The sequence below is a fragment of the Bombina bombina genome, chromosome 7 (genome assembly GCF_027579735.1).
Source record: "Bombina bombina isolate aBomBom1 chromosome 7, aBomBom1.pri, whole genome shotgun sequence".
In the NCBI taxonomy this organism is placed as follows: Eukaryota; Metazoa; Chordata; class Amphibia; order Anura; family Bombinatoridae; genus Bombina; species Bombina bombina.
The window spans coordinates 309,914,825-309,930,652 of NC_069505.1; positions in this window are offsets into that span (position 1 = coordinate 309,914,825).

The window sequence follows — 15,828 nt, forward strand, 5'->3', positions numbered from 1 at the left end:
GCCGCCACCTATATTAAACATGTTAACCCCTAAACCGACACTCCCGGAGCTCACCGCAACTCTAATAAACTTATTAACCCCTAAACCGCCACTCCCGGACCCCGCCGCAACTATAATAAATATGTTAACTCCTAAACCGCTGCTCCCGGACCCCGCCCCAACTATAATAAATATGTTAACCCCTAAACCGCCATCCCCGGACCCCACCGCCACCTACATAATACCTATTAACCCCTATCCTGCCCCCCTATACCGCCGCCACCTATAATAAAGTTATTTTAGATATTTTAGGATTTATTTTTATTTTACAGGCAAATTTAAATTTATTTTAACTAGGCACAATAGCTATTAAATTGTTATTAACTATTTAATAGCTACCTAGATAAAATAAAGTCAAATTTACCTGTAAAATAAAAACTAACCTAAGTTTCAATGACACCTAACACTACACTATCATTAAATAAATTATTCCTATTTAAAACTAAATACTTACCTGTAAAATAAACCCTAAGCTAGCTACAATGTAATCAATAATTACATTGTAGCTATCTTTGGATTTATATTTATTTTACAGGCAACTTTGTATTTATTTTAACTAGGTACAATAGTTATTAAATAGTTATTAACTATTTAATAACTACCTAGCTAAAATAAATACAAAATTACCTGTAAAATAAAAACTAACCTAAGTTTCAATGACACCTAACACTACACTATCATTAAATAAATTATTCCTAATTAACTACAAGTACCTACAATTAAATACAATTAAATAAACTAAGTAAAGTACAAAAAAAAACAACACTAAATTACAGAAAATAAAAAAGATTACAAGATTTTTAAGCTAATTACACCTATTCTAAGCCCCCTAATAAAATAACAAAGCCCCCCAAAATAAAAAAATTTCCCTAACCTAATCTAAATTACAAAAGTTAACAGCTCTATTACCAGCCCTTAAAAGGGCTTTTTGCGGGGCATGCCCCAAAGTAATCAGCTCTCTTGCCTGTAAAAAAAAAAAAATACCACCCCTCAACATTACAATCCACCACCCACATACCCCTACTCTAACCCAAACCCCCCTTAAATAAACCTAACACTACCCCCCTGAAGATCTCCCTACCTTGAGTCGTGTTCACCCAGCCGGGTCGAAGTCATCATCCAAGGGGCGCTGAAGATGTTTTCCATCCGATAGAAGTCTTCATCCAAGGGCCGCTGAAGAGGTCTTCCATCCAATAGAAGTCTTCATCCAGGCGGCGTCTTCAATCTTCATCCATCCGGAGCGGAGCGGAGCCATCTTCAAAGCAGCCGACGCGGAGCCATCTTCTTCCACCGACGCCTACTCGCCGAATGAATATTCCTTTAAGTGACGTCATCCAAGATGGCATCCCTCGAATTCCGATTGACTGATAGGATTCTATCAGCCAATCGGAATTAAGGTAGGAAAAATCTGATTGGCTGATTCAATCAGCCAATCAGATTGAAGTTCAATCCGATTGGCTGATCCAATCAGCCAATCAGATTGAGCTTGCATTCTATTGGCTGTTCCGATCAGCCAATAGAATGCAAGCTACATCTGTAGTGACGTAAGAATCGATCTGTGTCGGACTGAGTCCGGCGGATCGAAGCTTACGTCACTATATTCTACTTTTGCCGGTGTGTAGGGCTTGATAACATAGGCGAATCAGCCTCGCCACAAATACGCTGCAGAATTCCAGCGTATTTGAGGTTGACGGCTTGATAACTAGAGTCCATTAAGTAGCCTGTCAGGATGCTTGTCCCAGGACAAACTAGGGAGTGTGCATCTGTCATGTGCAGGCACAGTCATGTTATTTTCCTATTCATTTTAAGTAAGTTCCATGCACAGCAAGGGCAAAGCATTACCTCAGCACTACTAATACTGATTGGCTATATTGTTTTAATTTTTTTTTTCAACTTGCAGCTGGACAGCAGCTGAAGTATAACAGTTTACACAGCACTTACTCTGGTGAGCTGAAGAAATTTTTGAGGTAAAATATCATCCTTTTTTACATAGAGATGTTCAGGTGATATTTCCTAGTCAGCTATTTACAGTTATGCTGCATCACTTTCAAGTGATTTAGTATATGAATAGTATGTTCCCATAATGCACTAAACATTTCCATACAATCTATGCACCAATTGTGAGGCTATACATGTGATCTTACTCGCATACCAGTTCATGCCCTGTTTTTGGCGCAATCCCTTTTCATAAATATTAAATCTAATTCGAATGTTTATAATTATATCGAACGTCCACATTCGAAATTTCGAATTTAACATTCTATTTAACAAATACTATTCAGAAGTTCAATAGTTCATGTGGTAGGGAGGGAATCTAGTAAATTGATACATAATAGATACAAATATATCATTTCAAATGTTTCTATATAGAATATTGCATAATTCGAATATTACATTTAAAGAAAGCATTAGAAATACTATAACAAATATAAATTCGAATTTTTTGAAACAAATATTTTCGAATGTAATCGTAATATTCAAAACCAAAAATTCGAAAATCGGATGTTAGAATGTTATGTAAACATTCGAAATTTGATTTGAACGAACGAATGTGTTAAAATTCGTTTCATTTTTTGAATGATGCGAAACATTTGTCCATCCCTACACAGAACACATTCCAGACTCTCAGATGTGCTGGGAAAACCACAATTTCATGATTCAGATAAAGCATGTGATTTTAAACAACTATCTAATTTACTTCTAATATAAATGTTTCTTTGTCTCCTGGTATCTTTTGTTGAAAAGCAGGGGCATTCTTAGGAGCCGGGCTTTGGCAAGAAGAGGGTCGGGTTAGGTAAGTATTCGGGCGTGATCCGATAAAGATCGTAGTTTGCGGTGCAAGCGAGGGAACCCCCGCCGCCCACAGTTTCAGCTCGCAACTCGAGCTATCCTATATACGGCGCCGTCAGAGGCTAAAGTGCCGTAAGTCTGACAAACCAGCAATGTCCAGAAATCTGCGTAAGCACAAATTTCTGGAGTCGCCAGTGACTTACGGCACTTTAGAAACTGCCGGCGCCTACAAAACCTGACTAAAGTTATAAAATCACCCGTACTGTCTAACACGCCTCCCAAACATAGCCCGACACGTCTAACCCTCTATCCGCTATCCCCCCTCACTATCCTAACAATAAAAAATGTATTAACCCCTAAACCGCCACTCCCGGACCCCGCCGCCAGCTATATTAAATCTATAACCCCCTAATGTGAGCCCCTACCCTGCCGCCATCTACCTTACCTGCCCCCTAAAGTGAGCCCCAACCACGCCGCCATCTACCTTACCTACCCCCTAAAGTGAGCCCCTACCCCGCCGCCATCTATCTTACCTACCCCCTAAAGTGAGCCCCTACCCCGCCACCATTTATCTTACCTACCCCCTAAAGTGAGCCCCTTACACCGCCGCCATCTATTTTAAAAATATTAACCCCTAATTTAATCCCTCTACACCGCCGCCAGCAATATTAACTATATTAACCCTAATTATATTAGGGTTAATATAGTTAATATAGTTATTATATTATATATATTAACTATATTAACCCTAATTATATTAGGGTTAATATAGTTAATATCGTTATTATATTATATATATATATTAAGTATAATAACCCTATCTAACTCTAACATCCCTAACTAAATTCTTATTAAAATAGAATTAATTAATATTAATATTATTAATTAAAATATTCCTATTTAAATCTAAATACTTACCTATAAAATAAACCCTAAGATAGCTACAATGTAATTAATAATTACATTGTAGCTATTTTAGGGTTTATATTTATTTTACAGGTAACTTGGCATTTATTTTAACTAGGAACAATAGCTATTAAATAGTTAATAACTATTTAATAGCTACCTAGTTAAAATAATTACCAATTTACCTGTAAAATAAATCCTAACCTAAGTTACAAATACACCTACACTATCAATAAATTAAATAAACTACAAATATCTAAACTAAAATTCAATAAAACAAACTAAACTAAATTACAAAAACCCCCCCACTAAATTACAAAAAATAAAAAAAAGATTACAAGATTTTTAAGCTAATTACACCTATTCTAAGCCCCCTAATAAAATAATAAAGCCCCCCAAAATAAAAAATTTCCCTACCCTATTCTAAATTTAAAAAGTTCACAGTTCTTTTACCTTACCAGCCCTTAAAAGGGCCTTTTGCGGGGCATGCCCCAAAGAAAACAGCTCTTTTGCCTGTAAAAAAAAAACACAATACCACCCCCCAACATTACAACTCACCACCCACATACCCCTATTCTAAACCCACTCAAACCCCCCTTAAAAAAACCTAACACTACCCCCCTGTAGATCTCCCTACCTTGTCTTCACCCAGCCGGGCAGAACTCTTCATCCGATCCGGGCGATGTCCAATCAAGTGGCAGTGAAGTCTTCTTCCATCCGGGTGATGTCTTCAATCAAGCGGCAGTGAAGTTTCTTCCATCCGGCGATGTCTTCAAGCAAAGCGGCATCTTCAATCTTCTTTCTTCGCTCCTCCGCTGCGGAGCATCCATACTGCACGAAGACTGAACTAGGAATGAGGTACCTTTAAATGACGTCATCCAAGATGGCGTCCATCGAATTCCGATTGGCTGATAGGATTCTATCAGCCAATCGGAATTAAAGTAGAAAAATCTGATTTGTAGCTATCAGGGTTTATTTTATAGGTAAGTATTTAGATTTAAATAGGAATATTTTAATTAATAATATTAATATTAATTAGATTTATTTTAATAAGAATTTAGTTAGGTATGTTAGAGTTAGATAGGGTTATTATACTTAATATATATATAATATAATAACGATATTAACTATATTAACCCTAATATAATTAGGGTTAATATAGTTAATATATATAATATAATAACTATATTAACTATATTAACCCTAATATAATTAGGGTTAATATAGTTAATATAGCTGGCGGCGGTGTAGGGGGATTAAATTAGGGGTTAATATTTTTAAAATAGATGGCGGCGGTGTAAGGGGCTCACTTTAGGGGGTAGGTAAGGTAGATGGCGGCGGGGTAGGTGCTCACTTTAGGGGGTAGGTAAGGTAGATGGCGGCGGGGTAGGGGTTCACTTTAGTGGGTAGGTAAGGTAGATGGCGGCGGTGTAAGGGGCTCACATTAGGGGGTATGTAATGTAGCTTGCGACGGTGTAGGGGGATCACATTAGGGGGTTATACTTTTAATGTAGGTGGCGGCGGGGTCCGGAAGTGGCGGTTTAGGGGTTAAATACTTTATTAGGGATTGCGGCGGAGGATTGCGGTGTACAGGTAGATAGACATTGCGCATGCGTTAGGTGTTAGGTTTTATTTAGCAGATTGCGGTTGACAGGTAGATAGACATTGCGCATGCGTTAGGTGTTAGGTTTATTTTGCAGGTAGTTTAGGGAGTTACGGGGCTCCAATAGATAGCATAAGGCTTACAACGGCTGCATTTTGTGGCGAGGTGAAAATGGAGTAAGATTTCTCCATTTTCGCCACGTTAGTCCTTACGCTGTATATTGGATACCAAACTGCGCTGGTTTGGTATACCTGCCTATGGCCCAAAAAACTACGGGCGAAGGCAGAAATATACGAGCGTAACTTCTAGGTTACGCCGTATATAGGATACCAAACCAGCGCAAAAGCCGGCGACGCTGCATATCGGATCGTGCCCCAAATCGTTAAAAAATAAATAACTAAGGGAAACGGATGAATACTGACAAATTTCCTCAGTATTTTTAATTTTCTTTCATTTTAGTTGGTGCATTAATTCAGATTTTTGTTTTCATTTATGAAAAGGAAAACAACATTTTCATGATAAATGTGCAGTTGTCCTAAAATGAATACAAATGCCTATTACATACCTCTTACATTTGTAAATAATTCTGCTATTCCTATATAAAATGGTGGCTCAGATGTAGGCGGCCGGGACAATAGAACTTATCTAGTTCATCTTTCCCCAGATTTATATAGCAGACTTAAGATATTGGGGTTGCGAGTAGACCTTTACTTTATAGCTCTACTTTAAGGGACACTGAACCCAAATTTTTTCTTTCATGATTCAGATAGAGCGTGCGATTTTAAGCAACTTTCTAATTTACTCCTATTGTCAATTTGTCTTCCTTCTCTTGTTATCTTTATTTGAAAAAAAGGCATCTAAGTTTTTTATTTATTCAGAACTCTGGACAGCACCTTTTTATTGGTGGATGAATTTATCCACCAATCAGCAAGGACAACCCAGGTTGTTCACCAAAAATGGGCCGGCATCTAAACTTACATTCTTGCATTTCAAATAAAGATACCAAGAGAATGAAGACAATTTGATAATAGGAGTAAATTAGAAAGTTGCATAAAATGTCATGCTCTATCTGAATCATGAAAGAAAAAAATTGGGTTCAGTGTCCCTTTAAGCTACCTATAGATACGTATATATGGCCATCTGTTGTTCCATAACCATATCTTATGCAATCTATGCAATTGTACTATGCTTTCAATAGCGGGTCACTTGATATCAGTGAGTCATTTGGTGCATTGGCTATAGGATTTAGATTGTATGCAACTCATTATGATATACATTCAACTGCACACCCTATGGCTGGTGCTTATCTCCATAAATACTATTCAATTCTTAGGGGTGCTCTAACTAACATTTAGTACTTAGATTTATGTTTTTTAATCTCAACCTTGTTGATCTCCAAGTAAGTTTCTCATATTTAAGCATTTGAATTAGGTTTAAATCCCATTGAGTAACATGACTAACTTATCAGTCTCTGGCATTATATTCACTAAATTCTAGATTTTATTATAAATTACGTGCCCATGTTATTTCTCTACTGCAGTCTTCAATTCTTCCACCTGGCAGTTGCTTGTATCTTCAAAATCTAGTAATGTTCTTTAAAAAAAATAAGGTTTCCAAGTTGAGACCCATAAGTGGTCTCTTTACATCAAGATAGCTTCTTTCATTATTACCACCCCTTAGGTATATGAGGTCCAAGAGTGGCCTTCTGAATCTTTTTAAGAGGGTTTATAAGTAGTGATGTCGCAAATTGTTCGCCGGTGAATAGTTCCCGTTCGCAGCAGCGGGCAAACATATGCGATGTTCGATCCGCCCCCTATTCGTCATCATTGAGTAAACTTTGACCCTGTATCTCACAGTCTGCAGACACATTTCAGCCAATCAGCAGCAGACACTCCCTCCCAGACCCTCCCAGCTAAAGAACAGCAGCCATTTTAGATTTATTCTGATCATGCATTCTTAGTGAGAGGAGGGATAGTGTAGCTGCTGATGATTTTATAGGGAAATTGATAGCTAGGCTAGTGTATTCAGTGTCCACTACAGTCCTGAAGGACTCATTTGATCTTTGCTGTAAAGACAGCACCCCAAAAAGCCCTTTTTAGGGCTAGAACATCATTCTTTTTTTTTTTTTTGCCTGTGTAATTTTGACTGTGAAACATCAGTCTGCTAGAGTAATCTAATTGCAGTTGCCTGTCTACAGTGCCACCACTCATATCTGTTGTAACAGTAGTGTAAATTTAAGAAAAAAAAACTTTTTTGACTGTGAAACATCAGTCTGCTAGTGAAATCTAATTGCAGTTGCCTGCCTGCCAGCGTGTGTGCCAGGCCCACTTGCCAAATAGTGCAACCACTAATATCTGTTGTAACAGTAGTGTAAATTTTGTAAAAAAAAAAATGTTTTGACTGTGAAACATCAGTCTGCTAGTGTAATCTAATTGCAGTTGCCTGCCTGCCTGTCAGCGTGTGTGCCAGGCCCACTTGCCAACTAGTGCCACCACTCATATCTGTTGTAACAGTAGTGTAAATTTAAAAAAAAAAAAAAAATTTGACTGTGAAAGATCAGTCTGCTAGTGTAATCTAATTGCAGTTGCCTGCCTGCCAGCATGTGTGCCAGGCCCACTTGCCAAGTGCCAACTAGTGCCACCACTCATATCTGATGTAACAGTAGTGTAAATTTAAAAAAAAAAACTTTTTTGACTGTGAAACATCAGTCTGCTAGTGTTATCTAATTGCAGTTGCTTGCCTGCCAGCGTGTGTGCCAGGCCCACTTGCCAAATAATGCAACCACTAATATCTGTTGTAACAGTAGTGTATATTTTGTAAAAAAAAACTTTTTTTGACTGTGAAACATCAGTCTGCTAGTGTAATCTAATTGCAGTTGCCTGCCTGCCAGTGTGTGTGCCAGGCCCACTTGCCAACTAGTGCCACCACTCATATCTGTTGTAACAGTAGTGTAAAATTTAAAAAAAAAACTTTTTTGACTGTGAAACATCAGTCTGCTAGTGTAATCTAATTGTAGTTGCCTGCCTGCAAGCGTTTTTGCCAGGTCCACTTGCCAACTAGTGCCACCACTCATATCTGTTGTAACAGTAGTGTACATTTTTTTTAAAAAAACTTTTTTGACTGTAAAACATCAGTCTGCTAGTGTAATATAATTGCAGTTGCCTGCCTGCCTGCCTGCCAGCGTGTGTGCCAGGCCCACTTGCCAACTAGTGCCACCAATCATATCTGTTGTAACAGTAGTGTAAATTTAAAAAAAAACTTTTTTGACTGTGAGACATCAGTGTGCTAGTGTAATCTAATCGCAGTTGCCTGCCTGCCAGCGTGTGTGCCAGGCCCACTTGCCAACTAGTGGAACCACTAATATCTGTTGTAACAGTAGTATACAATTTGTAAAAAAAAACTTTTTTGACTGTGAAACATCAGTCTGCTAGTGTAATCTAATTGCAGTTGCCTGCCTGCCAGCGTGTGTGCCAGGCCCACTTGCCAACTAGTGCCACCACTCATATCTGTTGTAACAGTAGTGTAAATTAAAAAAAAAAAACTTTTTTGACTGTGAAAGATTAGTCTGCTAGTGTAATCTAATTGCAGTTGCCTGCCTGCCTGCCAGCGTGTGTGCCAGGCCCACTTGCCAACTAGTGCCACCACTCATATCTGTTGTAACAGTAGTGTAAATTTTCAAAAAAAAACTTTTTTGACTGTGAAACATCAGTCTGCTAGTGTAATCTAATTGTAGTTGCCTGCCTGCCAGCGTGTGTGCCAGGCCCACTTGCCAACTAGTGCAACCACTAATATCTGTTGTAACAGTAGTGTAAATTTTGTAAAAAAAAACTTTTTTGACTGTGAAACATCAGTCTGCTAGTGTAATCTAATTGCAGTTGCCTGCCTGCCAGTGTGTGTGCCAGGCCCACTTGCCAACTAGTGCCAACACTCATATCTGTTGTAACAGTAGTGTAAATTTAAAAAAAAAAACTTTTTTGACTGTGAAACATCAGTCTGCTTGTGTAATCTAATTGCAGTTGCCTGCTTGCCAGCGTGTGTGCCAGGCTCACAGCATATACTGTGCCCACTTGCCCAGTGCCACCACTCATATCTTGTTTAATAGTAGTGTAAGTGTACATTTAAAAAAAAAAAAAACTTTTTTGACTGTGAAACATCAGTCTGCTTTTTAGTGTCAGGCTCACAGCGTATACTGTGCCCACTTGCCCAGTGCTACCACTCATATCTTGTTTAATAGTAGTGTAAGTGTACATTTTAAAAAAATGACAGGCAGAGGCAAGCCACCCCGGAGGTGCTTTCATGGTCGTGGTGCTGTGATTCCCTTTGACCCTACAATAATGCCCAGTGTTCAGAGGCCATGTACCATGAACGCGAAAAGTTCTGAGGAGGACCTAGTTGACTGGCTAACACAGGACACCCAATCTTCTACAGCTTCCGCTGGGAACCTTGACGCACCATCCACCTCCAGCTTAGCTTCGGGCACCTCTCAAGTTACCACTCGCCCACCTGCCGCCACCACCAACACTAGCACCACAGCTTCACTTGATCTGTCAGAGGAGTTATTGACACATCAGTTTGAAGAAATGAGTGATGCGCAACCATCATTGACAGAGGATGTAGATAACAGTGATATGTTTCAGTCAGGCAGCATTACAGACATGGACGTACGGTGTGATGATGATGATGATGTTGTACCCGCTGCTGCTTCCTTTGTTGATTTTTCAGATACAAGTGAAGCGGTTGATGATGATGCATCCGTGGATGTCACGTGGGTGCCCGCTAGAAGAGAAGAAGAAGAGGGGGAAAATTCAGATGGGGAGACAGAGAGGAGGAGGAGGAGACGAGTTGGAAGCAGGGGGAGGTTGTCGCAAGGAGCTGGTGGCACAGTCAGACAGCATCGGCACCTGGGTCAGCCAGACAGCACGCCAATCAACGCATGCTGTTGCCACCACCAGAATGCCGTCATCGCAGAGCTCAGCAGTGTGGCATTTTTTGTGTGCGTCTGCCTCTGACAACAGCAATGCGATTTGCAACCTGTGCCAAAAGAAACTGAGTCGTGGGAAGTCCAACACCCACCTAGTTAAACTGATTTGCAAAGGCACATGATCTCACATCACAAACACCGATGGGATGAACACATGATTAGAAGCAGCACACAAACTCAAAGCCGCCATCCTCCTCCTGGTCCAGCATCTTCAGCCACGTCAACCACTGCTGTCCTCCTTGCCCCTCTCAACCATCCGCCACTCCGTCTCTCTTCCGTAGCAGTTCCTGCTCATCTGCCCACAGTCAGGTGTCTGTCAAGGACATGTTTAAGCGTAAGAAGCCAATGTCCCAAAGTCACCCCCTTGCCCGGCATCTGACAGCTGGCTTGTCTGAACTCTTAGCCCGCCAGCTTTTACCATACAAGCTGGTGGAGTCTGAGGCATTCAAAAAATTTGTAGCTATTGGGACACTGCAGTGGAAGGTACCTGGCCGAAATTTCTTTGCACAAAAGGCAATCCCCAACCTGTACTCGATTGTGCAAAAGGAAGTAATGGCATGTCTGGCACACAGTGCTGGGGCAAGGGTCCATCTGACCACTGATAGCTGGTCTGCAAAGCATGGTCAGGGCAGGTATATCACCTACACTGCGCATTGGGTAAACCTGCTGACAGCTGCCAAGCATGGAATGCGTGGCTCTGCAGAGGAGTTGGTGACACCGCCACGACTTGCAGGCAGGCCTGCTGCCACCTCCTCTACTCCTCCTACTCCATCCTCTTCCATAACCTCTTCTTCGGCTGAGTCCTCTTCTTCTGCTGCGTTTTGCTCCACATCAACGACACTCCCCCAGCTCCCCAGGTACTAATCTACATCCCGGATACGGCAGTGTCACGCCGTCTTGGGGTTGACTTGCCTGAAAGCAGAGAGTCACACCGGAACAGCACTCCTGTCCGCCCTGAACACACAGGTGGATCAGTGGCTGACTCCACACCAACTGGAGATCGGCAAAGTGGTTTCTGACAATGGAAGTAATTTGTTGGCGGCATTGAAATTGGGCAAGTTGACACATGTGCCATGCATGGCACATGTGTGTAATCTGATCGTTCAACGCTTTGTGCATAAGTACCCTGGCTTACAGGATGTCCTGAAGCAGGCCAGAAAGGTGTGTGGCCATTTCAGGCATTCCTACGCGGCCATGGCAAATTTTGCAGATATCCAGTGGCGAAACAACATGCCAGTGAGGCGCTTGATTTGCGACAGCCCGACACATTGGAATTCAACACTCCTAATGTTCGACCACCTGCTCCAACAAGAAAAAGCCGTTAACGAGTATTTGTATGACCGGGGTGCTAGGACAGCCTCTGCAGAGCTGGGGATTATTTTGCCATGTTACTGGACGCTCATGCGCAATGCCTGTAGGCTCATGCGTCCTTTTGAGGAGGTGACAAACCTAGTCAGTCGCACCGAAGGCACCATCAGCGACATCATACCATTTGTTTTTTTCCTGGTGCGTGCCCTGCGAAGAGTGCTGGATCAGGCCATAGATGAGCGTGAAGAGTAAGAGGAAGAGTTGTGGTCACCATCACCACCAGAAACAGCCTTATCAGCATCGCTTGATGGACCTGCGGCAACGCTGGAAGAGGATTGTGAGAAAGAGGAGTCAGAGGAGGAATGTGGCTTGAGGAGGAGGAGGAAGACCAACCACAACAGGCATCCCAGGGTGCTCATTGTCACCTATCTGGTACCCGTGGTGTTGTATGTGGCTGGGGGGAAGAAGATACCTTCAGTGAAATCACTGAGGATGAGGAACAGGACATGAATAGCTTGGCATCCAAACTTGTGCAAATGGGGTCTTTCATGCTGTCGTGCCTGTTGAGTGACTCTCGTATAAAAAAGCTGAAGGAGAAGGACCTGTACTCGGTGTCCACGCTACTAAACCCCCGATATAAGCATAAAGTGCCTGAAATGTTACCAAATTCCCGCAAGTCGGAAAGGATGCAGTAGTTCCAAAATAAATTAAATATATGCTTTACACAGCGTATAAGGGTGATGTCACAGCACAACAGGAATCTAACAGGGGAAGAGGTGAAAGTAATCCTCTGACTCCCATGACCACACCAGCAAGGACAGGACACTTAACAGAAGTGTTGTTGATGGAGGAAATGCGGAGCTTTTTAACTCCTATGCATCGCCAAAGCCCTTCGCGGTCCACCTTCAGAGAACGACTCGACCGACAGGTAGCAGACTATCTCGCCTTAACTGCAGATCTTGACACTCTGAGGAGCGATGAACCCCTTGACTACTGGGTGTGCAGGCTTGACCTGTGGCCTGAGCTATCCCAATTTGCTATAGAACTTCTGGCCTGCCCCGCTTCAAGTGCCCTGTCAGAAAGGACCTTCAGTGCAGCAGGAGGTATTGTCACTGAGAAGAGAAGTCGCCTAGGTCAAAAAAGTCTAGATTAACTCACCTTTATTAAGATGAATGAGGGATGGATCCCGAAGGGACTGACATTGGGTGATACATTCAAGTAAAAAAGGCCTAATGAGATGATCTGCCTTGGGCTATAAATGGTCCACAAGCTGCTGTATGTTATCTTCGAATGCTGGATGACTTGCGTGACTTATCCGCCACCAACTAGTGTTCAAGCCGCAATGTTTTAGGGCACTTTCTGCCAGGGAAACAAACATCAATTTTTCTGGCCGCTGCTACAATACCTAATTTTTCAGGCATGTGTACATGCCAAATTTTTCTGGCCTCTGGTGCTGCACTGTGGCTTCAAAAAACAAAACAAAAAAAAGGCACGTAACAGGGATTAAAGTGATAGGAATAGTACTACTTAACACACCACTCATATCTGGTGGCACAGTAGATTGCACGCGCAGTGCCCCAAATTTGAAGTAGGAGGACCGACCAAGCGTCTCTTTCCATCTCCTGGTTCCTAAAATCCATGCCATATACACGTCCCCTGATAGGGGACACCGCAGTGGAAGGTACCCGGCCAAAATTTCTTAACAAAAAAGGCAATCCCCAAAGTGTACTCGATTGTGCAAAAGGAAGTAACCTTACCATGGGTCACAGACCGCACGTCTTGTAATTCTCTGTCTGGGAAATTATCTATCTATCAAATCTATCTATTGATCTATCAAATCTATCTATCTATATATCGTATCTATCAAATGTATCTATTGCATCTATTGATCTATCTATCGAATCTATGTATCTATCTATCTATTTATCAAATCTATCTATCTTGTGGCTGAACCGACCAAGCATCTTTTTCCATCTCCCGGTTCCTAAAATCCATGCCATATACACGTCCCCTGATAGGGGACGTAACAGGTATTAAACTGATAAGAATAGTACTACTTGACAGACGGACATTTGGCTGACAGATAGAAAGCTAAAGAATTTTCAGATTTCAGCCGAGGGCAGATACGTTCCAGAGTGCTCTGTTCTAATCAGAGCCTCGGGCACCGCAACTGCCTCTGGGAACCTTACCATGGGTCTCAGACCGCACTTTTTGTTATTCTCTGTCTGGGAAATTATCTATCTATCAAATGTATCTATTGATCTATCAAATCTATCTATCTATCGTATCTATCAAATGTATCTATTGCATCTATTGATCTATCTATCTAATCTATGTATCTATCTATCAAATCTATCTATCTCATGGCCGAACCGACCAAGCATCTTTTTCCATCTCCCGGTTCCTAAAATCCATGCCATATACACGTACCCTGATAGGGGACGTAACAGGTATTAAACTGATAAGAATAGTACTACTTGACAGACCACTCATATCTGTTGGCACAGTAGATTGCACGTAGCGCTCTGACAAAATGCAGAAGGACATTTGGCAGACGGACATTTGGCAGATGGACATTTGGCCGACAGATAGAAAGCTAAAGAATGTTCCGATTTCGTCCGAGGGCAGATACGTTCCAGAGTACTCTGTTCTAATCAGAGCCTTGGGCGCCGCAACTGCCTCTGGGAACCTTACCATGGGTCACAGACCGCACGTCTTGTAATTCTCTGTCTGGAAAATTATCTATCTATCAAATCTATCTATTGATCTATCAAATCTACCTATCTATCTTTCTATCTATCGTATCTATCAAATGTATCCATTGCATCTTTTAATCTATCTATCTAATCTATGTATCTATCTATCTATCTATCAAATCTATCTATCTTGTGGCAGGACGGACCAAGCATCTTTTTCCATATCCCGGTTCCGAAAATCCATGCCATTTACATGTCACCTGATAGGGGACGTAACAGGGTTTAAACTGATAAAAATAGTACTACTTAACACACCACTCATATCTGGTGGCACAGTAGATTGCACGCGCAGTGCCCCAAATTTCAAGTAGGAGGACCGACCAAGCATTTTTTCCATCTCCCGGTTCCTAAAATCCATGCCATATACATGTCCCCTGATAGGGGACGTAACAGGGATTAAACTGATAAGAATAGTACTACTTAACACACCACTCATATCTGGTGGCACATTAGATTGCACGCGGTGCTCTGACAAAATGCAGAAGGACATTTGGCAGACGGACATTTGGCAGACGGACATTTGGCCGACAGGCAGAAAGCAAAAGAATGTTCCGATTTCGGCTGAGGGCAGATACGTTGCAGAGTGCTCTGTTCTAATCAGAGCCTCGGGCGCCACAACTGCCTCTGGGAACCTTACCATGGGTCACAGACCACACGTCTTGTAATTCTCTGTCTGGGAAATTATCTATCTATCAAATCTATCTATTGATCTATCAAATCTATCTATCTATCGTATCTATCAAATGTATCTATTGCATCTATTGATCTATCTATCTAATCTATCTATCTATCTATCAAATCTATCTCGTGGCAATGGGGAGTTTGCGGTTGTGCAAATGGACTGTTTGCGGTTGTTTGCGGTGCGTTAAACGGGGAGTTTGGTCTGTCACTGTGAAGCGGGCGTAACCCTTACACTACCCGATCGATACAACATCATACCTGATGTTTTAAAGCATGTTATTCCAAACAATTTAGGAATGTTAGGTGATTAATGCCCTTTATGGATTAAAACCAGACTCTGCATCAACTATGTAATTTTCCATGGGAGTTTTGCCATGGATCCCCCTCCGGCATGCCACAGTCCAGGTGTTAGTACCCTTGAAACAACTTTTCCATCACTATTGTGGCCAGAAAGAGTCCCTGTGTGTTTTAAAATTCGCCTGCCTATTGAAGTCAATGGCGGTTCGCCCGGTTCGCCCTTTCGCGAACAGTTTCGGAAGTTCGCGTCCACCGTTCGCGAACCAAAATTTTTAGGTTCGCGACATCACTATTTATAAGCAGACTGGCATCCTTCACTGATGATGAGCACTGCACTTACCATTTGAATTCTAAAATGCAACACTGAATGCTCGGAGACTAGTGTAATTTTATTTTTATGTCAATTAATGAGGAGTACTTAAAGCCTTTGAACTGTTTTATAATTATTTATTTTCCTCTTTTTGTTT